Source organism: Neofelis nebulosa, chromosome 9 (assembly GCF_028018385.1).
Source record: "Neofelis nebulosa isolate mNeoNeb1 chromosome 9, mNeoNeb1.pri, whole genome shotgun sequence".
NCBI classification, from domain to species: domain Eukaryota; kingdom Metazoa; phylum Chordata; class Mammalia; order Carnivora; family Felidae; genus Neofelis; species Neofelis nebulosa.
The window spans coordinates 96,863,967-96,890,126 of record NC_080790.1 but is presented as its reverse complement, the minus strand read 5'-3'; the positions used below and the strand labels follow the sequence as shown (position 1 = coordinate 96,890,126).

At 43.0% G+C, this 26,160-nt stretch overlaps 2 long non-coding RNA genes across 2 annotated transcripts; one reads left to right on the top strand and one right to left on the bottom strand.

Moving 5' to 3' along the window:
• Nucleotides 1-1,017: 1,017 nt before the first annotated feature.
• LOC131485359 (uncharacterized) lies at nucleotides 1,018-18,755 on the top strand. Its single transcript, XR_009248791.1, has 2 exons — nucleotides 1,018-1,773; nucleotides 18,527-18,755. It is a non-coding gene; the product is annotated as an uncharacterized LOC131485359 (long non-coding RNA).
• Nucleotides 18,756-20,501: 1,746 nt separating this feature from the next.
• On the bottom strand, nucleotides 20,502-25,994 carry LOC131485358 (uncharacterized). Its single transcript, XR_009248790.1, has 2 exons — nucleotides 25,735-25,994; nucleotides 20,502-20,783 (listed from the first exon to the last, which is right to left on the bottom strand). It is a non-coding gene; the product is annotated as an uncharacterized LOC131485358 (long non-coding RNA).
• Between the last annotated feature and the right edge of the window lie 166 nt (nucleotides 25,995-26,160).

Below are 26,160 nucleotides of genomic sequence, written 5' to 3'. Positions count from 1 at the left end.
AGAGCTTTACCTAACTGGTCATGAAAGTATTCAGGTTGTTGGGAGAAATTAGAAGTGGAAAATTGGTGGTGGCTATGCTCTAAGAGTTATTTATCTTCACCTTTTCAAAATAGTATAACTGTCCAGGCTAATTATCCAATTATTATGACCCGTTTCAATCAGTATTTTGAAGTAGATGGAACATTTTCATGTTGAATTTTGTGTAGGCTCATACTAATTTATGAGTCTCGTTTACTTGTATATTTTCTGCAATGTCTTCTCAACACACACACACACACACACACACACCCCATCTATCTGACACCAAAACTCTGTGTGAAAACAATCCAGTGGATCTTTGAAAAATTTCCAAATATCCAGCTGTCTGTTATGATACAACTTAAGGAGGAATGGGGTGGGTTCAGCCAACATTTCTCTGATAAATAAAAAGCCATGTGTCCATTGCATCATCCTCCAGAGATGTGGGGCGCTAAGAGATGCTGAAAAAGGCAGTGAAGCAATGGACAAGCAGAGGATCAGCACCACGCATAAGATAAATTATGTGATCCCCCGGAAGTAGTTTCACACTGAGCTTTCTGCTTAGTTTTGAAACACAGGGCAGAGTAGTAAAACACCAAAATCTCTCAGATGACTCCCTGCTGCACTCAGAACATGTATTTCCTTAATAAAGTGTGGCTAGTAGTCCTGTTAATTTTTTACTGAACTTCAATTTAGCAAACACTCTTATCAAATTGTAGAGATTTTATTTTTTTTAAGTTTATTTGTTTATTTTGAGAGAGACAGAGACAGTGCGAGTGGGAGAGGGCCAGAGAGAGGAAGAGAGAACACTAGCAGGCTCTGCCCTACCAGTGTAGAGCCCTACATGGGGCTCAAACCCATGAACCGTGAGATCATGACCTGAGCTGAAACCAAGAGTTGGGCACTTAACTGACCAGGCGGCCTGAGATTTTTAATGTAGTGAATAGTTGTTATTACTACTCATTTTGGTTTTGGTTTTTGTTTTTGCAACAGGTAGGAGGGAAGGGAAGATTTAAGACAATGATGGAGCAGGATTGTGGGATCAAGCCCCACATCGGGTGAGCCCCATGTCGGGTGCTGCTGATCTGGAGCCTGCTTCAGATTCTCTCTCTCTCTCTTCCTCTGCCTCTCTCTGCTGCTTGCATGGTCTCTCTTTAAAGTAAAAAGATAAAAAAGTAAGACAGTGTTAGTATATATGCCATGTAAGGGTTTTTCTGCTACAATTAACTTACATAAATGTATGCATATATACATACATCACATTTCGTCTTTATGTAACTTCAAACTTACCCTACTTATCAAACACTGAATTTGGTGATATCACATCTTCTGGTGTGTTGAGGCAATTAATACAGTAACTGCTTCCAGAAAACTGCATACAAAATTTAGAATGAAGTGTGACAAGAAATTTCAGGATCCTGGCAGTTGTTTGGAAGAATTCGGAGCCATGCCCACAGGTCATTGCTAAAAAGAGATGCACCTGTGCACAAAGATGCTTTCAGCAGAAAACCAATACTTTTAAATTTTTGCAGAAAAAAATGTACTCTACTCAGTTTTGTATCTTTCTTTTTGCTGCATAAATCAGATGTTTCATGTCCCTTCCATGCTTGACGCAGGATGATACATTCAGATGCTCTGTCCATCATCAATTCTCTAACCACCAATGGATTGGAACCAAAATGCCCGCTGCTTCAGTTTCAGGGGGATTTATTTTGTCAACTTTTCCAGGTTTCCGAAAAACCAGCTCCAGAATAGGTAAAAATTTATTGTCTTCTCACATTGAATTGTTCCCTCCAGTTGCTTAAATGTTACTCTATTCAACTTCATGTGTGAGAAAATGCATTTACCTGCATTTACTCATTGTCTAAAATCCAGGTCTCCCAAATGTAAGCATACATTAGAATTACCTGGAGACTTATTAAAATACACATTTCTGGTTCAGGAGGTCAAAGAATTTGCATTTCTCACCAACCCCCAGATGCTACCGCTGCTAGGTCTGAGTGCCACATTGAGAGTCACTGGTGTAAATAATGTCCTTTGTCCAGAAAGCCTATACCAGCCTCTACTGATATCACTGGTATGTAGCTTATGGAAAACACACGCATGTGCACACACACACACACACACAGATGTACTATTTCTTTCATTCTTTCAAAATTCGTTTTTCTTTCTATTTCCACTGAGATCTACACATGGCTGAAAGTAGAAAAAGAAGTTTGGTCAACTCTTCATAATCTACATTCTCTGTCATCCTATACTATGTTTGTTCCCAGCCAAAAACAACTGTTAAAACCAAACCTGGGGCACCTAGGTGGCTCAGTCAGTTAAGCATCCTATTTCAACTCAGGTCATGATCTCATCTGTGGGTCAGTTGGACTCTGTGCTGACAGCTCGGAGCCTGGAGCCTGCTTTGGATTCTGTGTCTCCCTCTCTCTCTGCCCCCCCCACTCTGTCTCTCTCTCAAAAATAAATAAACATTAAAAAATTTTATAAGATAACAGATCAGGGGCACCTGGGTGGCTCAGTTGCTTGTGTCTGACTCTTGATTTTGGTTCAGGTCATCATCTCACAGTTTGTGAGATCAAGACCCGTGTTGGGCTCTGTACTGACAGCACAGAGCCTGCTTGGGATTCTCTCTCTCCCTCTCTTTCTGCCCCTCCCCGACTTGTGCTCACTCACTCTCTCATTCTCTCTCTCAAAATGAGTAAACATTAAAAAAAATTTTTTAATATAAAACCAAACCAGATCAAAGTTAATGATTTAAGATGAGATGAGGGAAAGCCAAGATTCTGGGTGGAGTTATTAGCTCAGTAGAAATGGATGCAGGCAATGACCAATTCGTTCAAGGTGAAAAAGGTTTAATTATATACTTTAACAAGAGAAACTAATGGTAAGTACAAGAGAAATTTCCTTTACATGAATTCCAATTCACACATTACAACCAGGTACAGCTAACTTTCTTATCTAAAAAGGTTATTTTGATGCAAATCCATCCGACAAAGATGTCATGGTGCAGGAAAAAAAAAAAGTTTACACCAGAGTTGGCCTTCAAGGCCCCCAGTCCTGCAAACAATCCCACACCCCCACTTCACACTCTTTCCTAAGAAGCCAGAGAACATCCCCAGCCACACACCTCCTGCCTGGGGCACAGAAACCTGCATGCACAGGCTGTGACCCCAGTCAGCATCCACATGGGAAATGACTGTGACTCCCAGGTGAGGGACAGGTGCAGGTTTAGTGTGTGCCTATGGCCAGACCTTAATTCAGACATGGGCTTTTGGCTTATCTACAAGAACCTCAGGGGACACACTGCACTCTAAAATGGCATGGTGAAAGCCACATTTTTCTATCCTGAAAGTTTTGCTCAGAGTCAGGAAGTGGGTTTAGATATTGGTATGCATAATCAGGAGGAGAAGGAAGGAGAAGGGCAGTCTTCCTTTCCAGAAAGAAAACATTTTATGCCTAGCCTATACCAGCTTGGGGGGCAGTCTGCCCAAAAGCAAGGAGATGTTCTATTTCACTCCCTAAATCTGTGCACTACGAAGCCACAGTCAGGCTCTCTTCCTAGAGGGACATCACCAATCATGAAGCATGCTCCTGAGGGTAGCATGGCTAATGCGAGAGCCTGTGTCATATTACAGCTGAATGTGAGGTTTCCCATTTCCTGAATGCAAAGACCCCTCAGTAATGGAGGCAGCTCTTTACACGTCTAGGCGGAATTTAATGTGCCACCTAAATATTAACAACATGTCTTAGGAGGAAAAACAAGAAGTTTGAATCTATAAAAGAGATCCATGCCAAGAAATTCACTCATCTGTTATAAATGAGGCAAAGTTCTGTTATAAATGAAACAAAACAATCCATCGGAGGCACTGGTTTTTAATGTACTTTGGATGGACATGGTAACAGAATTGTTTACATTATTCCCAAAAGGAATCTAATATAATTCCAAATTTCAAACTCTATTTTAGTGTTTGTTTCAGAAAGAAATTATGTTCCTTTAGTACTTTAACATGGGTTGACTGGCTACATTGAAATTTTCACACTTTATATGAATCCTGGAACAAGATAGCCTTTTAGGGTGAGTGGTAAGCTTTCCCCTGTACCTCATCAGGGAAATCAATGTCATCTATCACCATTACTTCTGAGAGTTCCCAGTTGTGACTCAGTGGTCTGGAAAATAATCAGGACCCATCTCAAATACTTCCTGGTTCCTCTTTCTTATCCTGGCCTTCCCAACTGTCAATGGTCCTGACTCTTCCCATCTAGCATTTCTTCACGTCACAGTCTGGCCCCACTTCTCCCTTCTGCTGGCTTGAAGGCAGCCAGACATGGGCTTCTCAGAGGTTCTCATTGCTAACTGAGCAATGATGTGATGTACACCAGCAGAAGACCCCAGAACAGGGAGGGGAGGTCAAAGCATAATCACAGGTTATGTTTGCCTGCATAACCACAAACTCTGTGATACATGGAATAAAAACTGGGAACATTTCCTTTTTTAAAAATTGAATTGTAGGGGCACCTGGGTGGTTCAGTCGGTTAAGCATCCGACTTCGGCTCAGATCATGATCTCATAGTCTGTGAGTTCGAGCCCCGCGTTGGACTCTGTGCTGACAACTTGGAGCCTGAAGCCTGCTTCAGAATCTGTGTCTCCCTCTCTCTGACCCTCCCCCGTTCATGCTCTGTCTCTCTCTGTCTCAAAAACAAGTAAACATTAAAAAATAATAATAATAATAATAAAAAATAAAAATTGAATTGTAGTTGACATACAAATTATATTAGTTTCAGGCGTGCAACATAGTGATTATATATATATATATATAATGTATATATACATACATACATACATATTATATATACATTACAAAATGATCACCACAATAAATATAGCTATCATCTGTCATCGTAAAAAGTTGTTACATATTATTAACTACATTCCATATGCTGTGCATTGTATCCCCATGTCTAAAAACAGGGAACATTTCTAACCCAACTCTCAAACTCTAGATAATGACATGGTGGCCATAATAGTATCCTTCTTCCTGTGAAAGCCATAATTCAGAGGAGCCAGCAAGGTCTAGACCCAAGGGCAGAAGTCCTGGCCTGGCCCGTCACATGGACATCTGAATTTCTCCCAAATGACTGTGATTGCATGATTGCATGGTCAGTGAGGTCCCCGCCAGCTCAAAAGTTCTATTAATTCAAAAATTTTTAATGTTTTATTGATTTTTGAGAGAGAGGGAGAGTCAGAGCATGAGTGGAGGAGGGGCAGGGAGAGAGGGACACACAGAATCCAAAGTAGGCTCCAGGCTCTGAACTGTTAGCACAGAGCCAGACACGAGGCTCGAACCCACAGACTGTGAGATCGTGACCTGAGCCGAAGTCGGACACTTAACCAACTGAGCCACCCAGGCGCCCCTCAGACATTCTATTAATTTAGACCAGAGAAAACATGATTTCCCTGTTGAAATCAATATATATGTTATGGAAAGACAGCAAGTTTGGCATGAGTTTTTAAATAAAAGAGTTTGCAAGTTATTCTGGATACTGCAGTTCCCCTGTAATTAGAATTCCATCTTTACTGTTGGGAATTTTTTTAAATGTATATAATTTGGACAGTGCCTATTAGAAAAATCAAATGTCTTTGACAAAGTCTCATCCCTTGTCATGCCCAGAAAGAATTTTTAGGGTTTCAGAGACTAAAAACACATCCATTTTAAAGGAACCATGGCATTTCTCCTTTTTGTGGCAACAGATGGAAATACGTTTATCCTTTCTGGGCATCAAATGTAGTGTGAGTTCTGGGCCTCTGAAAAAAATTCCCAAGCATTTACCGTCTGGGAGAACAAGGAGTTCCACAGGATGCAGGGACCTGCTGGGCTAGAGGAAGCCATGGCAGCCAAGCCAAGCCATGATGAGTGGTTCTGAGTACATGACATGTATCAGAACTTTCCAGTAGGGCTGGTGGAATATGCCCAACCTCAGACAGTCTGCTGGCCTGGAGAGGAGGCCAGGCATCTTTAATGAGGTCATTTTAACACACATCAGAGTTGGAGAACTCCTCACATAGTTGACTTCCCTTGTGCATGTAAGTCAATCTGGGGACAGAGCCTATTTTAAATAAATAGTTACAATAAGTAGAATGAAGAAAACAGTGCAATCATTGTGATTATAGGTTATTCATTTTCTTATAGGTCTTATGACCATCAGAAGGTCAGAGTCACTTTTTTGTCTGTGCTTACACTTACAATTCATTTTTTGATGTAGCACAATGACAAAATCGGGTAGCATCACAAGGCAAAAGTGCTTAATGCCACACATGCTTATTAGGGCTGGGAGGGGTTGAGACTGGGGGAATAGCTATCTCTGCACCCCCGGCCTGCTTTCCATTGGGGAAAATAGTGCTTGGTTCAATACTTACTAAATTTTGGCAGTTTTCCCCCAGAGAAAACCTTGGTCATATATGGTATATATATATATATATATATATATATATATATATATATATGTATATATATATATATATATTTGTACAATCTATTAGTAAATATTATATCAGCAGCTTACTAAGGAGATCTCTGGACATTTTTTGGAGGTGGGCCATAAAATGTGTTTGTGATGGCCCAGCTTGACAGGGTATAAATGGCTGAGGGAGATTTGCAACTCAGAAGACTAGCCTCACATAGTCTGCTGAGGTCACATGTGGAAAGCACACATGACCAGGGGCTCTCAACATGTCTTGGGCCTTATTTTTGAATTGATAAGGCTGGGTTACACAGGTACAAATAGGTCCAGTCCCCAGGGTATTTTCAACCGATAAAAGATCATTCCTGTGGTAGCAGATGGCCAACTGCCCAAGGAATGGACTTAAGGGGTTCCAGACAAAATATTAAAGGAGTGGATGCTCCAGAGATGTGTTGGGGTACATGGTTGTGATACTCAGCTCATTGTGTCATTATTGCAGGACAAATGACAGTTCATTTGAAAGGCCTCTCTCTCTCTCTGTCATAATTGGTGCTGTTCCTATACAGTTCTCTCCACACTCCCTGTCCATTTATCTGAATGTTGTCATGTGAACGTAACACAGAAACCAGGACACTTTGCTTTCAAATCTTGACAACATGTATTTTCTTAATTCACACATCTAGCATAGAGAATCAAAAACCTTACAAGCAACCCTAATTTATCCCTGACATCCAGGTAGACACCAGTTGGAGAGAAAAATCCAACTAAAGATGAAACTGGTTAACTGTGACTGTTTTCACCATTTTCATGGGCCTCCCAAGCCCAGCACCATCCGTGTCCCAGTGAGAGGCATGTTAATGGGGCAACAGATACACGAGAGTATCTTTAAAGGGATACTGATGGGTGTAAGAAATGTGTTAACATAAACTATACTTCCCCCACTCTACTTCTGTAAACGAGGCAGGTGTCAGTTTGGGGCCTGTGGAAGCAAAGAAATGTCAAAAGGATGCTCAATCTACCCTCAATGGCTGCAAAACATCCCTTCTTGCATGAGAACTCTGCTACTGGAGTCCAGTTCTTGGACCTGATAATGACAGAAACAAGACCGAACGCCAAAGTCAAAGGCTTTATTGGGGCTGCATCTCATCTCTGAAAGGTGAAAGGAGCCAGCGCTAACAGAGGCTGGTCTCTCCAAAGCTGACGCCCTGCGTATAAACAGAAAATTCCCACTCAGGTTCCCAGGTTGGGAACACGTGCTAGTAAGGGAAAGGGGCAAAGTGCTTTGTTCTGATTGGTTGGAAGGGTCTCGTCCTGATTGGTTGATATTGGCAGGCAACTAGGACAGCTTATTGGTGTTTTTTGGAGCCGAGGTCTTCAGCTTTAGGTCCAGGTTGTACAGACATTGGGCCGCATCCTGCTTCTGCTCTGTAAGAGAAGTGGTTTCACAATAATAGCAAACAGAAAGCGCCCCAAGTACATTTCACTTGGGGCTTGTTCTCACAGTCCCTGACTGTCTTAATTCCACTGGCCAGATGCCCAGGCTTCTTAGTCCCTATTAGAATTTTAAAATAATAGTAATTTTTAAAGCTTTAGTCTTGTTTGTCGGAGACGTCACCTGAAATGGTGGCACTGAAAAAATCTGTGAGTAGACGGAACCAAAGAATCTGCTTGGCTGTTCAGAGGCAGCCCCTACACCCTAATCCTCCCTGTGTGGAGAGTTGTGCATTTTTCCTAACCCTCCTCACTGTGTGTGTCAGTGCAGGTAATGGCATCAAACTCCGGCCTAAGGCAGAGAGAGACTCCTCACCGTGGTCCCACGTTAGAATCCCCTGGGGTGCATTTAAGACTACCATACCTAGCCCACCCCCACCTCCCATAATTCTGATTGGGGTTATCTGGTTACATGTTTTGGACTGTCAGGTGTTTCTACATGTGTCCATGGTTCAGAACCAGGGTCCACGGAAGTATAATCAGATGATTTGTGACACTGTGCACATCCAAAAAGAAATGCTATGTATTCCATAGGTTTTTGCTACTCAAAGTGTCGGTGGACCTTGAACTAGCATCTTTGACTAGAAAGAGTTTTTTAGAATTCTTATTGAATAGCATTGTCAGATAGAACTTTTCTGTAGGGATAGAAATGGCCTACATCTTTGCCATCCAATAGGGTAGCTGTTGGACTCATGTAGCTGTTGAGCACTTGAAAGGTGGCTTGTGCAACCAGGAATAAAATGTTTGATTAATTTGCATTGTAAGAGCCACATATAATTAGTGGTTGCAGTATAGGGCAGAGCAGGTAGGAAATTATTAAGGGGCCAACTTGGCAGACAAAGATCATGATTTCTTCCATATAATAGAGAAGGTGCCTCTTCGGCTTTGTCCTTGGTCATGAGTCCCGCTGTCCTGAAACAGGAGGTATGCCTTAGAGCAGCCATTCTCAAAGCCTGGTTGCTGGGCCAGCAGGAGCAGCAGCATTGGTGGCTGATTAGAGATGTAGGATCTCAGGCCCCACCCAGACCTTCTGAATCAGAACCTGCGTTTAAACAGGTCCCAGGTGATTTGTACAAACATTGAGAAGTGTAGGTACGAGTTTGAGATGCTCTGCATGTAGACATCTGCTCTGCCCTCCAGAAGACTCATAGCCATTTGCACAAATACCCTCTATATTGTCACTGGTATCAGTGTATGCGATAAGAATTGTCAACTGGGAGGGGCACCTGGGCAGCTCAGTCCGTTAAGCCTCCAACTCTTGATTTCAGCTCAGACCGTGATCTCATTGTGAGTTCAAGCCCCACATCAGCAGGGAGCCTGCTTGGGATTCTCTCTCTCCCCCTAGCTCTCTGCCCTTCCCTGCCCCTCTCTCTATATATATATTGAAAAAAAGAATTGCCAACTGGGGATAAGCACAGATTACATAGAGAACAAAACATTTGCAGTTGGGGATGAATTGGTAAATTTGGAGGACAAGAGTTATGTTTTAGTTCCAGTAAGCTGTGAGGGGCAGGAGGTGAGTAAAGGTAAAGGAGTACTACAGAGAATTCAATGGGAAGGCCAAGATCTAACTCAGGGGGTATCTCACGTCATCTTTAAATTCACCCTACTCTTTTGGGGCACCTGTGTGGCTGAGTTGGTTGAGCATCTGACTTCCACTCAGGTCATGATCTCATGGTTCGTGGGTTCAAGCCCCGCTCTTGGATGACAGCTCAGAACCTGGAGTCTGCTTCAGATTCTGTGTCTCCCTCTCTCTCTGTCCCTTCCCTGCTTGCTCACTCTCTGCCTCTCAAAAATAAATAAACATTAAAAAAATTCACCCTACTCTTTAGGTATGGGACTCACAGTGGATGTGCTGCCAGATATCTTGTTAATATTGGAAATTCCTGCATTGTACTGATTAACTAAACAGGCCTGTCTTCTTCCTCTAATGAAATTGGGTACTGATTCTACTTTTTATCTTCTGAAGTCCCACAAGATTTGCTTCACTGGCAAGAGGAGAGATTTCTCCTTTGAATCTATTAAAAAAAAATAACTCAACTAACAAAGTCATTGCATTTAGCAAAAAGGGGCAGAAAATAGAACAAGGAGGAGAGTGGTTTATGTAACAGCAATTTTCTGTAATAAGTGTGGGGACAGGTCCCACCGGAAGGACATTTAGGCTGTAATTTTTGTGGGCTCCAGCTGGATAGCGGTAAGGTTCGAAGCCAGGAGCCAGCACAGCCAGGAAGTGGAGTCTCAGATGACTCAGCCCACAGGGCACGGGAGGTTGGGATGATTGCTTCACCCAGGGGAGCACCAACAGTCATCTGTTGTGTTGGTGGTGGCCTGTAGTCCTCATGGTGTAAATGAGAATAAAATTGGTCCTTCCACAGCTCATGAGAGTCATTTGCTTGCAGTTATGCAGGCCAAAATCTGGATATTTAACACCAACAGCCCCTCAACTTTCCTTAGGGTTGAATTTTCCTTGCCTGTGGGACCTCCTGTCCCATACTCGTTTCTTCACTACCCCCAATCCAAATATGAAACTAAACACCGGGGAATTGGTTTTAAATGCCTCTCTCACAGCTCTTCAGACCATCCCAAGTACCCTAGAAATCAGATTCAATTATTTGATATTAACATTCATCTCACCTCCTCCCCTCTTTATACAAAAGCTATTTTTTAAAAGCTATCATTACAGAATTTCATTTGCAAATAAGCACAAGATGAAAACAAATGAGGTATTTTATTCTGGCATTTGATGTGATTCTGCCCACATACAAGAGCAAAGCATTTGAGGAGATTTGATCCGTGGCCTCCTCCCAGGACCTACAATGTCCTTGCGCGAGAAAACTCACCACTGGCAATTTGGCAAATAACTTCTTATATTCCACCGCCAAAAATGAGGGTACAGGTAAAAAGTCCAAACATGTGTCAAAGTATCTATTCCAAAAGCTTTTCAAAATTACTCTCCTGAAAAAATAAAATAAGGGAATAAATATAGGTTGAAGAAGTATTAACTCACTAACAGAGGACCCAGTAAGAGGGTAAAGCTGGTCCTAAGTGTGGGAGTAGATCTGGGGACTTGTAGCTATACCCAAAATGCTAGACACAAGACTGGCTCACGAGCGCCAGGGCAACCAGACCATAACCTATGGTGATCTTTTTTGTCTGAGGGAAGTTATTTACCTCTCTCAAACAAGACCCACAAGTTAACATTCTGAGCCCTTAATCAATAATAGTTGAACAGAGGCGCATTCCCTTAATTATTACTCCATGATGAATTCCTGAGTGGATGTGTTGAACAATGTTGCAGTATGTGTGGCATTGAAAGGACAAGCTAGCCTTAACCCTAACCCTCTCTTGGCCTTATTTCCAAGTGCTGGATAATTTCATGGAACGCCAGTTGGTTTCCATTGAAATCACTCATTTTTACGTGCCTGTTCACAAGTGATTCAGCTAAACAGGCCTGAAATTCCTCTGGTGTCCTAGCATTTTCATTAAAAGCATTGCCTTTCCCCTTCCTAAAATGCTCCTTAGTCCTTCCCCCAAACATGGTATTAATTCAAAGGAACTTAAAACACTAGCTAGATTCCTCTCACCTGCACACATGTCTTTTTCCCTACTCAGCAGTGCCCATATTTCATTCAAGGTGGTGAGAAAGCATAGCAGGAAACACTCAGCTGGGCATGTTCTATGGGCCAGTGAGAAATGAAACAGGAATGTTGTACTGGGTTGAATTAAAAGTTCTTCTCTCTCTGGGGCACCCGGGTGGCACAGTCGTTTAAGTGTCTGGCTCTTGACTTCAGCTCAGGTCATGATCCCACAGTTCATGGGTTCGAGCCCTGCGTTGGGCTCTGTGCTGACAGCATGGAACCTGCTTGGGATTTTCTCTCTCTCTGCCCCTTCCCGCTCATGTGTGCATGCCCTCTCTCTCTCAAAATAAATTTTTTAAAAAGTTAAAAAAGTTCTCTCTCTGAGTGTAACACATGCATGAAACAGTGTAAAATTGAAATGCTTATGTGATTTAGTGTTACTTTCTATTTGTGGGGGACTCTACAGTTTTAAAAAAGAAAGAAATCAAAGAATTATGAAAGTAAAAGTCTATTCTCAAATATTATTATCTTCTCAAAGAAATTTTTCACTCAAAAGTAAGCCGAAATAAGAGACAAACTGTGGTTTGTCTTTTTAAAAGAGATAAACTAATTTTTCATTTTTATGCAAATATGATTTCTCTATATTTGTTTTTGCCATTTATTGTAAAGGACTATTGTGTTTATCACTCTCTCTCCACTTGGATGCATTAATTAGGAGCTTGGGAGAGGTGGGAGTGTGTATTTTTCCATTTTTTTTAGAAATCTAAATATTCATAAATCAGTCTTCCAGTATTCGAAAAGTTTGTGGGTATTGGTAAACCTAACGAAATTTCTCAACACTAAGAACAAGACTCATCACATTTTACTATCTGAATTATCTTTCAATTTACTTTGACAATTATTGATTCAACTGTGTCTTCCCCCACACACACACACACCCCCATCCCCAAAACCTATGTTCAAGTCCTACCTATGAATGTGAGCTTATTTGGAGAGAATCTTCACAGTTTTTAACAAGTTAACATGAGACCATATTGGATTCACGTGGGCCCTAATCCAATGACTGGTGTCCTGATAAGAGGGAAATTTGGACACAGACACACAGGGAGAATGCCGTGTGACCACAGAGCCATAGCTGGAGTTATGTTGCCATAAGCCAAGAAATGCCAAGGACTACCAACAGTCTCCAGGAAGCTGAGAGATTGTCATGGAATGGATTCTCCCTTGAGCCCCCAAGAAGGAACCAACCCAGATTACTTTTGGACTTCTGGCCCCCAGAGCCATAACTGGCCCCCAGAGTACATAACTGTTGCTTGCAGCCACCCAGCTTGTAGTCATTTGTTATGGCTGCCCTAGGAAGCCAATTCCATGATGATTCAGATAACAACATGAAAATAATACCAAATTTGTAAGCACACTAGGTCTCTTTGATTGGATCTTGACCAGTTATAGGAAAAAGTTGTAATTATTGGTAATGAGGGAAAATTGCACAGAGCTGTTTAAATTCTCTGTGTCCTTTCCCAGGTGGGGCCATAGTACAAACAGGACAAATAGGACTCTTCCAATTTTGCCACCTCTGAAACGTTGCTATGGGACATTCATTCCAGGTGGCATGTAGAGATGTCAAGGCCACAGGATCATTGCCCAGCACCTACATATGCAACCCTCCCCACCAAGTCCTGAAGATAGGAACAGATGCATCCGTGATTCTGCCAGAGGTAGTGGTTGACCACGGGTTTATGGGATGAGACTTAGACACCAAATGCTGGGGGTAGGGGTGGGAGATACTGTCTAATGGGGATGAGGTGCATATAAGAGACCAAGACTTGTACAGCTTCTGCTCCCATTTGCAGCTTACGTGGGTGGGCTGAGAGCCCCAGCCAGAGGGTGAGCAGAAGATAGAAGAGGGTTCTCCCTATGAAACATCACCTCCAAGAGAGATAAGCAGCCAGAGCTCCTGTGGAAGGGACAGAGGCTGAACCTGGGACCAGAGTGGGATGGTAGCCAAAACCTCAGGATGAATGGGATGATCACAGTCCCAGCCTTCAGACATCCGGAAGGCTAGTACAGACACAGACCATGTGGCTACTGGAGTGTGCAATGACCTCTTATCACTATGCTGGGCACCAAACATCAACTCAACAGGGCTGTTACCTTGAGAGAACCATTGTCCTCAGCAATGATTTGCCTTCATTAGCCATGTTTTTGGAGATCAGCAAAAGAAGAGCCTGGCAGATGTGATTCTCTGAGACACAAGCATGCCAGACCTGTCCTCATGGGAGACCAGTGAGGGAAATAAAGCAGTAGTCAATCCCAGGCTCTGCCATCACTGCCCCAATCAGCAGCCTTGGGGTTATGTTCTGGAGACATCCAGCCCAGGGTGGCATTTTTATTCACTCTGGCATCTGCTGAGATGTGCTCTTTGTCTCTGCTTTTTTTTTTCCCATTGATTCAGGCTGGTCCGTGCTGCCATCTGGGAGGTGTGATAATCCCATGGATCTGTCTTAGGTCCATAGGCCTCTATCTCCTCATAGATATTTCTTTTCATCTCATATCATGTTGAGCAAAGGACTCTGGACTCTTCCCACTTTGTTGAAGAGAATATGCAGAGTTCCTTCTACTTTCGGGTGTCATCATCCTATATCATAGGGAAACTTTGATTCCTCCTGATCACAGTCTGGACTTACCAGGGAGCATTTACACCTTGCCTTCAGAAGGCTTACACTTACATGATGCCCAGTCAGAACCATCCTGGATTGATTCTTCATTCAGATAAGTAACATCATCTTTAGGTTCAGAGTGCATTTTATGTGCCAAAGACAAAGCACACTGGAATATAAGAATTGTCAGGTGTGTCCACTGACCAGCATCATTCCAGAAGTACTGGACACTTAGAGCTCATATAGAAACTAAACAAACAAACAAAAACAGAAGCACACCCATAAATAGAGAACAAGCTGATGTTACCAGAGGGGAGGGGATGCAGGGATGGGCAAAATGGGCAAAGGCCAGTGGGAGGTACAGTCTTCCATTATGGAATGAATAAGCACAGGCATGAAAGGCACAGAACAGGGAATATAGTCAATGGTATTATAATAGCATTGTATGGTGACAGGTGGTCTGCCCTTGTGGTGAGCACAGCACAACATACAGACTTGTCCAATCACTATTTCCATCCTTCACTTAATACTTCAAATAAACATGGGCTGATGGAAACAGTCCAGAAGATTTTGAAATATTTCCAATCATTTCTATTCACTAGAAAAGTGGTGTCATAGCTTGCTTAAGAGCAGAATACATGAAAGACACCTGATGTTACTTCTTCAGGCCACCAATGACCACTATGAAAGCCAGTTTCCCCATGATGTAAGTCAAGGATCTCCAAGACCTTCTGTATTCCAGCGTCCTCCTTTCCTATAATATCCAAATAACATTTCTGAAAGTAGAGTCCCACATGGCAGACTAATCATGCACATTTATGTCCCTCCCCTCCCCACATCCCCCTAAAAGGAAAGTAAAGGGGTGCAAAAGGAATTAAATCCATGACAACAAAGAGGATCTGTATGACCTTCATCAGAAAATTTGAGCCAATGATAAATTTCATGAAGACAAAAGCAGATTAGGGATAATGATGGATAAAACAAAGCAATGAATGAAAGATCCAGCCCCAGACATATTCCCATAATTTTACAAATTGGAAGATAAAGAAAATTTTGCAGAGGAAAAGAAAACCAGATCAATTTTTAGGAGAAGGAGATTCAGACTAATGGCATTGGTTAGATCTCTTTTCGACAATGCCAGATGGTAGAACACAATGAACAAATGCCTTCATTTGAAGAGGAGAAATTATTTTGAGCCTAATTGTCACTGTTAATCAAAATATCAATTAATCACTAGGGCAAAATAAATATGTTTTCAGACATACACAGATTCTGAAAGTTAGCCTTCCGGAGCCCTTCCTGAGATAAAATGAGGGCAAAAAACAAAGAAGGACCTGAGATCTAGAAAACAGTGGACCTACTGGAGAAGTACAGAGAGAAAGAGACTTGGAACTGTAGTTCCCAACAGATCTAGAAAATAACCAGCTCAGACCAGAGCAGAACTGCAGAAGTCTCTGAAAGCATGTTTTCACAGAGAAAGTGGATTCCCTGGAGCAGTTGGTATAATTGAAAGTCTGGATATTTCTGAAGATCTGTGATGGTAAATGTGCTCTGTTGACAACACAAACAATAAAAAATAAAAAGAAAAGGGAGGGAAGGAAGAAGGGAGGGAGGAAGGAAGGAGAGGAGGGAGGGAGGGAAAATTAGAAACCTTGGGAGGGAAAGAACCATGTAAGGAAATAAAGGTCCAAATATGAAGTCAGCTGAAATATAGCATGATCATTATTTTCAGGAATGGAAGGGGGGCAAGAAGAAGATTCATTTGACTTTGATGCTAGAAACATCTTCCTTTAAATGTCATAGGTGACGTTTGGTTCATGGAGAAGGAAAATAAATCTTAGCCCATTATGAGGCTGCAGAGTAAGCCCTGGTTATAGTGATGTTAATGTGGTTTATTGTTGTTCAGACTTTAGAATCAACCTGTAAACAAGGTGTGGAAGACTGAATTATGAATACAGAGCAGAATGCACAAGGAAAAGTAAAAATGTATCTGATAGAGATGATGGAGGAAAAAGTTCTAACCCAGAGGTTGTCAGCAAAGGTTTGTCCTCTGTGCAACCCCTCCTCTCCTACATCTGCTGAGTTATGTCGTCTGTTGCTCCAGATGCCGTGCGCACCATTCCTGCTCCACACCTTTGGCCTTGTGTCCCTCTCTCTGCTCCAGCCTAGCTGAGTCTCCGCTCAGCCTCCAGCTCACGTTTCAACTTTTCTGGGCTGTCTTCTTTGGCAACACCAGTCTACAGTGATCTCACTGTACAATTGGGAACTGCTTTAGAGACTCAAACTGACTTACCAGACAGAGGATTTGAAGACTGGCCTCTTCATACTGCTTATAAAATCAAAACACATGCAAAATGTGGTAGCAAAGGGAAATTTCAACTGTTCGTTTGGAAAACATTCCTAAAAGCAAGGAATCTGGTCGATCTTTGGATTCACATTCTTGATTATTTTCAACTTTTGGAACAAAAGCAATACAGATCCTTTTATTAATTACACTGAAACTGGGCACCTGCCCCTTTCCTTACCAGGAGGAGGGGAGGAACTAGCCCCTTTCCCTGCAAGCAGCTTGATATCTGGACATAGAATCAGTGGCCCTCATCCTCAGCTGTGTGCTGGCATCACCTGGGAAGCTTTTAAAAGTCCCAAAGCCCTGGCCACACTGCACGTTAATTACATCAGATCTCCCGAGATGGGGGCCTGAGCATCGGTGTTTGTCTGTTTTTTTTAAAAAATCTTCCCAGTGACTCCAATGTGCAGCAAGGCTAAGAACTGTGTTAAAGGCTGCCGATTTTAGAACAGTGACCCTTCTAGAACCTGGGCTACATATTAGAATCACCTGGTAGCTAAAAAGCTGCTCATGGCTCATTCCACTCTAGAGACCCTAATTTAATAGGTAGGGGGTGAGACCAGAGCATTAGGATTGTATAAAACTCTCCAGTGATTGTAATGTACAGCCAGGGCTGACACCCACTTGCCCGGGCATGTAACACAGCATTAATGCCAAAAGAGGATTAGGTGAGAGATGTAGCAGGGGCTGGAGCTAAAGGGTGCCGCCCACAGAGGAAGCAGTGGAAGCCCCTTACAGAAATCAGCCACAAAGCCTTGATACAGGTTTTAGAGATTAACAGGGCAGCACAAAAGCCTGCTAAGGTGAGGAGTTAGTGTAAAGAGGGACACAGGGACCAATGGTCCTAGGGCATTTCTTCTAGACTCCAGGGCCATGAAGCATAGCAAAGGGAAAATGGCTTTCTCCCAGTGTTGCTTCTCCTACTGGTTTAAAGGTGAAACCCTGAGCAGGGAGGAAGCCAGTAGACGGTAGAGACCAGCAGCTGTTTTTCAGGGCCTGGGGAGCTGTTCACAGGGCTCATCCTTTCCTACCACGGTAGGAAGACTCCATGGGGGATGCAAAATGCCCCATGATCTCCATACTGGAGTTATGTCCTATAATCTTCTCCTTTTCAGTTTGGGCAGGACCTGTGATTTGCTTCTAGCCAATAGAATATGACAGGTTCTCATTTCTGTGACATATATCTATATCTATATATCTATATCTATGTCTATATCTATGTCTATATCTATATCATCTATATCTTACCACAGTGCATTAGAGTGAGGGACACTCTCTGCTGACCCTGAAGACACAAAGTGCCATGTTGTGAATTGTCTGTGGAGAGGGCCACGTGCCAGGGAGCTGCAGACAGTCTCCAGGAAGACTGAATATACAAATGGACGATGGCAACACACACACACACACACACACACACACAGAAATGGACAATGGCCAGACTGAGTGTAGAAATAAAACTGTGGCCCACAGCCTGCAGCATCCGGTCCAGGAAACCAACTCAGAATTTACAGTAACCAGCCCAGGAAGCCAACCACTATTTATAAGGCAGACTTGTAAGAAGTCAGACTACCATCTCTAGCAACTGGTCCAGGAATCCAATAACTCCTGTAATGATTGGTCCGAAATGACCAGAACTTGATTCATAACTGGCAGCTTCCTAATTTTGTTCCAGTTTCCACCTTGGGACCAATCAGAGATAGCCAAATATGCACTCCTGACCAGTCACATAGGACGCTGGCTGCTAGTTAGCTCACCTCCAGCTTCCCCAGGCCAACAGACTGCAAACAGGGCACACCTGACCTGAAGCTCCTTCCCTTTTCCCACTACAAATCTTTCCAACTCCTCTACCTGCACCTGGGTCTCCACTGAACACAAATAATAGTGGCCAACTCCCTTTCTTTAGCAAGCTCTGAATGGATGGCCTCTACTTTTATTCTCACTTTGTTGGTCTTAATTTATTTCCGCAGAACTGAGAGCCCAGTCACGCAGCTGCAAGGAAGTGAATTCTGCCAACAACCACAGGAGCTTAGAAGCGAACTCGGATAAGAGTTCAAAGGTCTCAGCTGAGGCCACAGCCCTGGCCGATCCCTGAATTGTAGCCTTGTGAGACCCTAGGGGACAGAACCCAGCCAAGCTGTACCCAGACTCTTGACCCATGGAAACCGCATGATGATAAATGGATGCTGTTTGAAGCTAGCATATTTGTGGTCATTTGTTATGCGGTAAGAGAAAAACAGTACACATATCCTTAAACTCCTGAGAAGCAATAAAGCCTGGAGATAACCTTTGACCTTTCTCCAATACACAGAACAGTTAGAATAGTCAGTACCCTCAGAATGTCATGGGCTCTCAGGCCAAAATATTGTGTGCCTGAGGAGTACAACTGCCACAAAAGGGCAAAAGTATAACAACATATATCACCTGAAGCAGAATTACTGAAATGGTCATGCCAAAAATTTTAAATAATCATGATAAACATATTAAGAACGTGGGGGAAGAAATTAGCCATATGAAAAAAGAATCAAGGATCACACGAAAAGGAAACAAGTGGGGATATTAGATGTGAGAGACTATTTTATTTTATTTTTTAACGTTTTTTTAATTTATTTTTGAGATAGAGAGAGACAGAGCATGAACGGGGGAGGGGCAGAGAGAGAGGAGACACAGAATCAGAAGCAGGCTCCAGGCTCTGAGCCATCAGCCCAGAGCCCGACGCAGGGCTCGAACTCACGGACCGCGAGATCATGACCTGAGCTGAAGTCGGACGCTCAACCGACTGAGCCACCCAGGGGCCCCGTAAGAGACTATTTTAATATAGAAAATGATAGGTGGGTTAAAGAACAGACAGATATAGCCCAAGAACCAATGTGTAGGAAGAGGTGATCCAGGACCTCTCTGAGAAGGCAGCTGAGGAAGATGAGGAAGTTAAAAGGAACGGAAGACAGAAATCAACATGCAGAGCCAGGTCATAGGAGAGCCACAAGGAGGGGAGGAAAGACTTTAAATAATGTCCTTGAATTCCCTAGAATTAAAAAAAGATGATAGTCTGCAGATATAAAGGGCACCAAGAATACTGTAGACAAGAAAAAATTCTTGGATCCCTCCGTTATAGTAGAATTAGAAACACTGAAGGCAAAACTATGATTTTTAAGCTTCCAGATTACCAAAGCAGATTGCCTTTGCTTCCTTGCTTCTTGCTCGCAATGGAGGAAGACTTAAATTGACCTCAGACTTCTCAACACCAATCTTAAGCTCAATGGAATTACATTTTTGAGGTGTTAATAAATAGAACTGTGAACCTAGAACTTTATAACTAGCCAGACTGTTGCTGAACTGTGAGGACATAATAAAAATATCTTCAGGCATATAAAGTCTCCAAAAGGGTGTTCTGTACTAGAGGTGCAGATATGCAAAGGACCAGAGAGCAAACAGCTAGGGCAGAGGTTCTGGCGCTGGATCAGGTTCAGTGTGTTCAAGGAACAAAGGGAAAGCTGGAAGTTAAGTGGCAGGAGATGGGGTTAAAGAGGGCTGGGGTCAGAGTGGGAGGACTCTGCAAGCCATGGGAAAGATTTTTGGATTTCTTCTAAGAATAGTGGGTGGCAAGAAGAGTGAGCAGGAGAGTGATAGGATCCAATTTCCCTTCTAAATACACCATTCTACCTGCTATGTGTAGGATAACCAGTAGGGGGCAGGAGTGGATGCCAGATTCCAGGCAGAAAGCTTCCTGCCTAGCGTAGTGATGATGGTGGCTTGGCATAGGTTGGTGGCAGTGGAGGAACAACGAAAATGTAACCTAATTGTATCCAAATGTAATACAGGAGGGATATGTAGCAGAGCATACCCAGTAGGCCCTACCTTCATAGCATAGGGGAGACAAACTTATCCTCTATCCTGTTAGAATCTCTGGCTGGGCCGAAGAATTAAGTCAACATCAGACAGATCAACAAGAAAAAAGCATACACATTCTATTTTACACTTACAAAAAAGCATTCACAGGAAAATGATGCCCCCCAAAGTGGTTAGGTCTAAATGCTCACATGCATTTAGGTTGAACAAACAGCAGTGATTGTGAAATAGGGGGAGTTGAAAAGGAAGAGAAGGCTGTTTTCACGACGTGGTCTGTACAGATCCTTCTTGGCCTCAACTCCCTGCCTCTGATGATGACAGTGTGCTTTTCCTCCTGGTCCCTGGAGGGTGGCTTTCACATGGGAATTCTGCATTGTCCTGCTTTCAGGGAAAAAGGGGGAGGTCAGAGCATCCTTCTTGCTCCTTTGTCTTTCAAGTGCCTTTAGCTCCAATTAGTATGTCAAATGGATTATTTTGGAGTAATGTGTTCTCTTTTTCTAGGTTTATTTATTCATTTTGAGGGAGAGAGAGGGTGTGCAAACAGGGGAGGGGCGGAGAGAGAGAATCCCAAGCAGGCTATACATTCAGCGTGGAGCCCAACATGGGGCTCAATCTAGAAACTGTGAGATCATGATCTGAGCCAAAATCAGGAGTCAGACGCTTAACCAGCTGAGCCACCCAGATGCCCCTAGAATGACATGATCTCAGCCTTTTCAACAGCATACCTGGAGTCCACCTGCTTACCTCTGACTCAGTCCCTGTCTAATCACCATCTCCACATTGTTCATAGTCCCTCGCCCAGTGACTGCAAAGCTACCTTGCTAGTCTCCTCCCATTCGTTGCTGTCTCCCCTCTTCCATCCTTTTCCCCCATGGATGCCTTTCTGGTCACTTACAAATGGAAACCAGATTGAGCCATTTCCATCTGAAACCCTCTCCAACTGTCCCTAAGCCCGTAATTCCAGCCTGGTAGCCTCCTCCCTGCTCCTTGATGCTCACTTTAGCACCTTGGTTCTGGCTGTTCCTTCTTACTTAGACTGGAACATTCCTTCCCAGAAACTCACCTGACTCGTCCCTCTTTTGTCATTAGTCTCAGCTGACACGTAGCCTTGTCAGGGAGGTCTTCTCTGATCACCCAAACAATGTAAGTCCTTGAGCAACTCTCACATTACTTTGGCATGTTTTTATGGCATGTATCATGCCCTGTATATCTTCATTTTTATGTGTTTGTATGTTTATTGTTTGTCCCCCTCCATTAGATGGCAAGCACCTTGAGAGAAAGATTTTATCTGTCTTATCATATAGTCACAGTGTTTAGAAGAGTGCCTGACACCCAGTAAATAACTAAGATTCATGTGTTGAATAATTAGAGAATGAACCACTATGGTTAAAACAAGAAGTATGCTTTTCAAATACAGGAGACTATATAAAGAGATAGAGTTTAGTTATTTTAATCAAAAAAAGCATAGAACTTAGGCAATGGCATGGTTTTATAAAACCCAAAAAGCATAAAACAAGGTGACAGAAATTAAACCAAATTTGCCAGGTGGGTTTAAAATAAAATTCAATTATGGCATATGTTGCTCCAAAAGGATTCATCTACAATAAAATGATGCAGAAATGTCTAAAATAGAGGATAGACAAAAATGCATTGGTTGATTGCAAACACAAAGAAAACAGAGGTCGTGATTGGAATTTCTGAATGAATCAAGGCACATTGAATGGGGCAAAGGAGGTTTATTATACTGATAGCTACATGATCCACAGTGTGGATCTAGCATGAAAGTGCTAGAATACAAATAATTGTAAATTGTAATAGATTGTATTGTAAATGTAAAAAGAATTGTAAATTCTTTTTCTTCCTCTTTTTTTTTTTTTTTTTTTTTTTTTTTTGAGAGCAGAGGGGCAGGGGGACAGAGAGAATCCTAAGCAGACTCCATGCTCAGCACAGAGCCCAACCCAGGGCTCAATCCCACGACCCTGGAATCATGACCTGAGCTGAAATCAAGAGTTGGACACTCAACCAAACTGAGCTACCCAAGCACCCCAGAATTATAAATTCTGAGAAAAACATCAGAACCCCAATTGAAATGGAAGATCTTAACACATCTGCCCTAAGTCTACTATATCCTAGAAGGGGAGTAGGGAAAAAGCAGGATATAAATTAGGAGACTGGCAAATGAGATAGTAAAAATAAATGACATCGTGAATTAGAATAAATATAAAAGATGAATTACCATTTAGTTAATTGGTGTTCAGGTTCACCAATAAACAGTTTTGAACAACTACTATATGCTAATCATAGAACTGGTTGTGGGGGTGTTTAACATGCCTTCATTTCTGATACAGAAATATTTTTCAAAATAGATCATATACTAGGTCACAAACAAAGCCTCTATTAATTTCAAAGAGCAGAAATTATATAAACTACATTCTTTGCCCACAATGCAATAAATCTGGAAATTAATAACAAAAATTTAAAGAACAAAAACAAACCTCAACACTTGGAAATTTTTAATTGGTCTAAATAATAAGGTCAAAGGAAAAATTAAAATATTAGGTAATTCTATGTACGTTTGCCTTTACACTTGTACTTCTAATTCTCTGTGTATATAATTTTATATATAATATTAATGCTATTTTGATTAACAAAGTAATATACCATTTTAAACATTCAGTTTACAGACCTACAACTTGAAAAGTTAAAGTCCCAATAATCCCACACCCCAGGGATAATCACTGACTTTCTTTCAGATTTAAGTAAACAAACATATAAGTAAGAATATAAATAAAATATGTACCCCTGCCAAATGCCCTCTTCTGTGAAGACCCACCTCCCTCTACATGCACTGCATCTTTGGAGACGGAGATGGGAATTTCTAACTACCATCTAACTACTATGTAATTCCTAACACTAGGAATTAGTTATCCAGGGATACTCTCTACTTGACTCCCAGGGTGGCTATGGGCATGGACCGAAGTAATGTCACCCAGTTCCAATGCACACCAATGAATAAAGAATTGCCATAATTATTATGATGATTATTCTACAGCTCAGACCCAGACCAAACACACACACACACACACACACACACACACACACACACACACACACTCTCTTTTCAAGTCATTTTATGTGCATAAGACACCTCTACTTCTACCACAGAGAACAGAAATTGCTGAGTTGCCAGCTCCGGGCAATGCTTGCAGAACCAATGCTGCTTGGTTTACTTTACAGGGAAAATAACTTCATTACAAGTGACATTTTTTTGGCTAGCTGGTCCTCCACTGACCAAAATGCCCCAGAGCACTTGTGATCTCTGCAGCTGACTGGAGTGGTCACTTCAGACTCCAAGGACCCTGGGGTAGGAAATCAAACCTGCCAAATGTGAGATAAGTCCATGAGAGGGTCCAAAGTTTTTGTCTTAATTTTTTTTTTCTTGTTTTCTCTGACCACCTCTTTTATTTTTTTAAATTTTCTTGAGAGAGAGGAAGGGGAGGCAGAGAGAGACGGAGACAGAGTATCCCAAGCAGGCTCCGCACTGTCAGTGCAGAGCCAGACCTGGGGCTCGATCCCACCAACCGTGAGATCATGACCTGAGCAGAGATCAAGACTAGGGTGCTTAACCAACTGAGCCACTCAGGTGCCCCTGACCACCTGTTTTATTTATTTATTTAAAAAAAATTTTTTTTTCAATGTTTTTTATTTATTTTTGGGACAGAGAGAGACAGAGCATGAACGGGGGAGGGGCAGAGAGAGAGGGAGACACAGAATCGGAAACAGGCTCCAGGCTCCGAGCCATCAGCCCAGACCCTGATGCGGGGCTCGAACTCACGGACCGCGAGATCGTGACCTGGCTGAAGTCGGACGCTTAACCGACTGCGCCACCCAGGCGCCCCACCACCTGTTTTAAATTGTAGCCTCCCCACCACCCTCTTTCTCTTTTTGAGTTAATTTTTCACCATGGCAGGTATCATCAACCTTGTTTGGTTTATTGTCTCTGTCTCCCCATTAGAATGTGAGTTCCATGAGAGCACAGCAGTTTGTGTGTTCAGTTTACTGCTCTAGCCCCACCGCCTACAATAGAACTTGGCATATAGTAGCTACTCAGTAGATAGTTTTGAGTGAATAATCTCCAAATCCATCTCTACAGTAAAAGAGGTTTTCCTGAGGGAGGACAGAGCCAAATGAGCTCCAAGTTTTAAAACAGATTGGGCCTATAGGGCCATCCGTGGGGTAATGTACACAAGATGAAGAGACTTTTCAAGAGGTTGAGTGAAACAGAGACAGGGGGAGAATATTTACTTGGGGAGCTTTGTATATAAAATTGAATCCTTTGGGGGCAGAAGGGACTGAAGAGGGAGCGATATGAAGCCAGGTGCGCCTTGGCCCACCTCTCCCTTTTGCCAACATATTCAACCTCTTAGGAATTTCTGACAGTTCTACCTTCAAAATAAATAAGAGTCCAAGTACTTCTCTATGTGTGCACTCTGTAACTCTGCTCTGTGTAACCTTTCTCTCCAGCCTAGAGTATGTCAATAGCTCCTAACTTGCAATTAACTTTGTGCACACAGCCGGCTCTCCATACAGCATCAAACTAAGTCTTCCAACAATATAGATCAGATCCTGTCACCGCCTGCTCAGACCCTCATGAGTGTCCACCTACCACCTCAGAGCCTTTGACCTTAATGCACCTCCTCCAGGTCCTTGCTGAAATCCCACCTTCCCAACCAGGCCTACTCTGACCACCCCACTATTCAATTCTACCCTCCACACCAGACACCAGCACTCCTTGGCCTCCTTATTTTACTTTTTCTTTTTTCCCCTATTGCTGACTTCTTCTAACATTCCGGGTAAGTGACTTACCGATGTTCACAATTTACCCTTTCTCCCGCTCCTGCTTCCCAGAATGTCAGCTCCAACAGGGCAGGGAGATCTGTTTTGTTCCCCCAGGAACACTGAGCTAACATTATTAGCTCAGTGCCTGGTGCATATCAGGTGCTCAATCATTTATTGAATGGGTGACTTAGAACATTAAGAGAAGTGCAGTGGGTAATGATTTCCTGGGAGCTGAGCTGATTATGAAACAAATCTTTAGAAAGCAGGAATCGCAAGAACGAACACCAATGCTATTCTCCTCTTTGGCTACTTGTCTGAAGCAGACCTTGAATAAAAATAAGGACTTTGTTTCCTTTTCCTGCTTCTGTCCCAAACAGGTGCCTGAGGCTCCTTTTGCGACACCAGCTACTTCGGTAACTCTAACACTGTTAGCAATTTCCCCACAAAGGTGCTCTCCTTGGCAGGCAAGTGGAAAAGCACAGCCGCTCACCAGGGACGGGCCTGACTCGCAAGAAAAGACGACTGCAGATTTCTGGCAGGGCCGCTCCCAGCTCCCCGTCAGCCCTCTTCTCCATCCCTAGGCGTTACGAGGGTGGCTTACAGCTGAGCTAAACCACATCCCGCCTCCCCGCGGCTCTGGCTCCCTGGGGCCGGGGCGGGGCTGGGCAGCTCTGCACACTTAGGAACTGCTCCGGGTCGCCCGCTTCCCAGTGGGGATGCAACGAAACACCCGGGCCCCTGCAGCGCGTCCGTGCACAGGACAAAGGGCCGGAGCCCACGCGTGCCTCCCTGACAGGGGCTTCCCAGCACGCGCGGCTGATCCCGGGGTCTGCAGCCGGGTGGCGGGGCTGGCGGGGCTGGCGGGGCTGGCTTGGCGGAGAGGTGTGCGTGCGGTTGAACTGCTCATCAGTGAGCG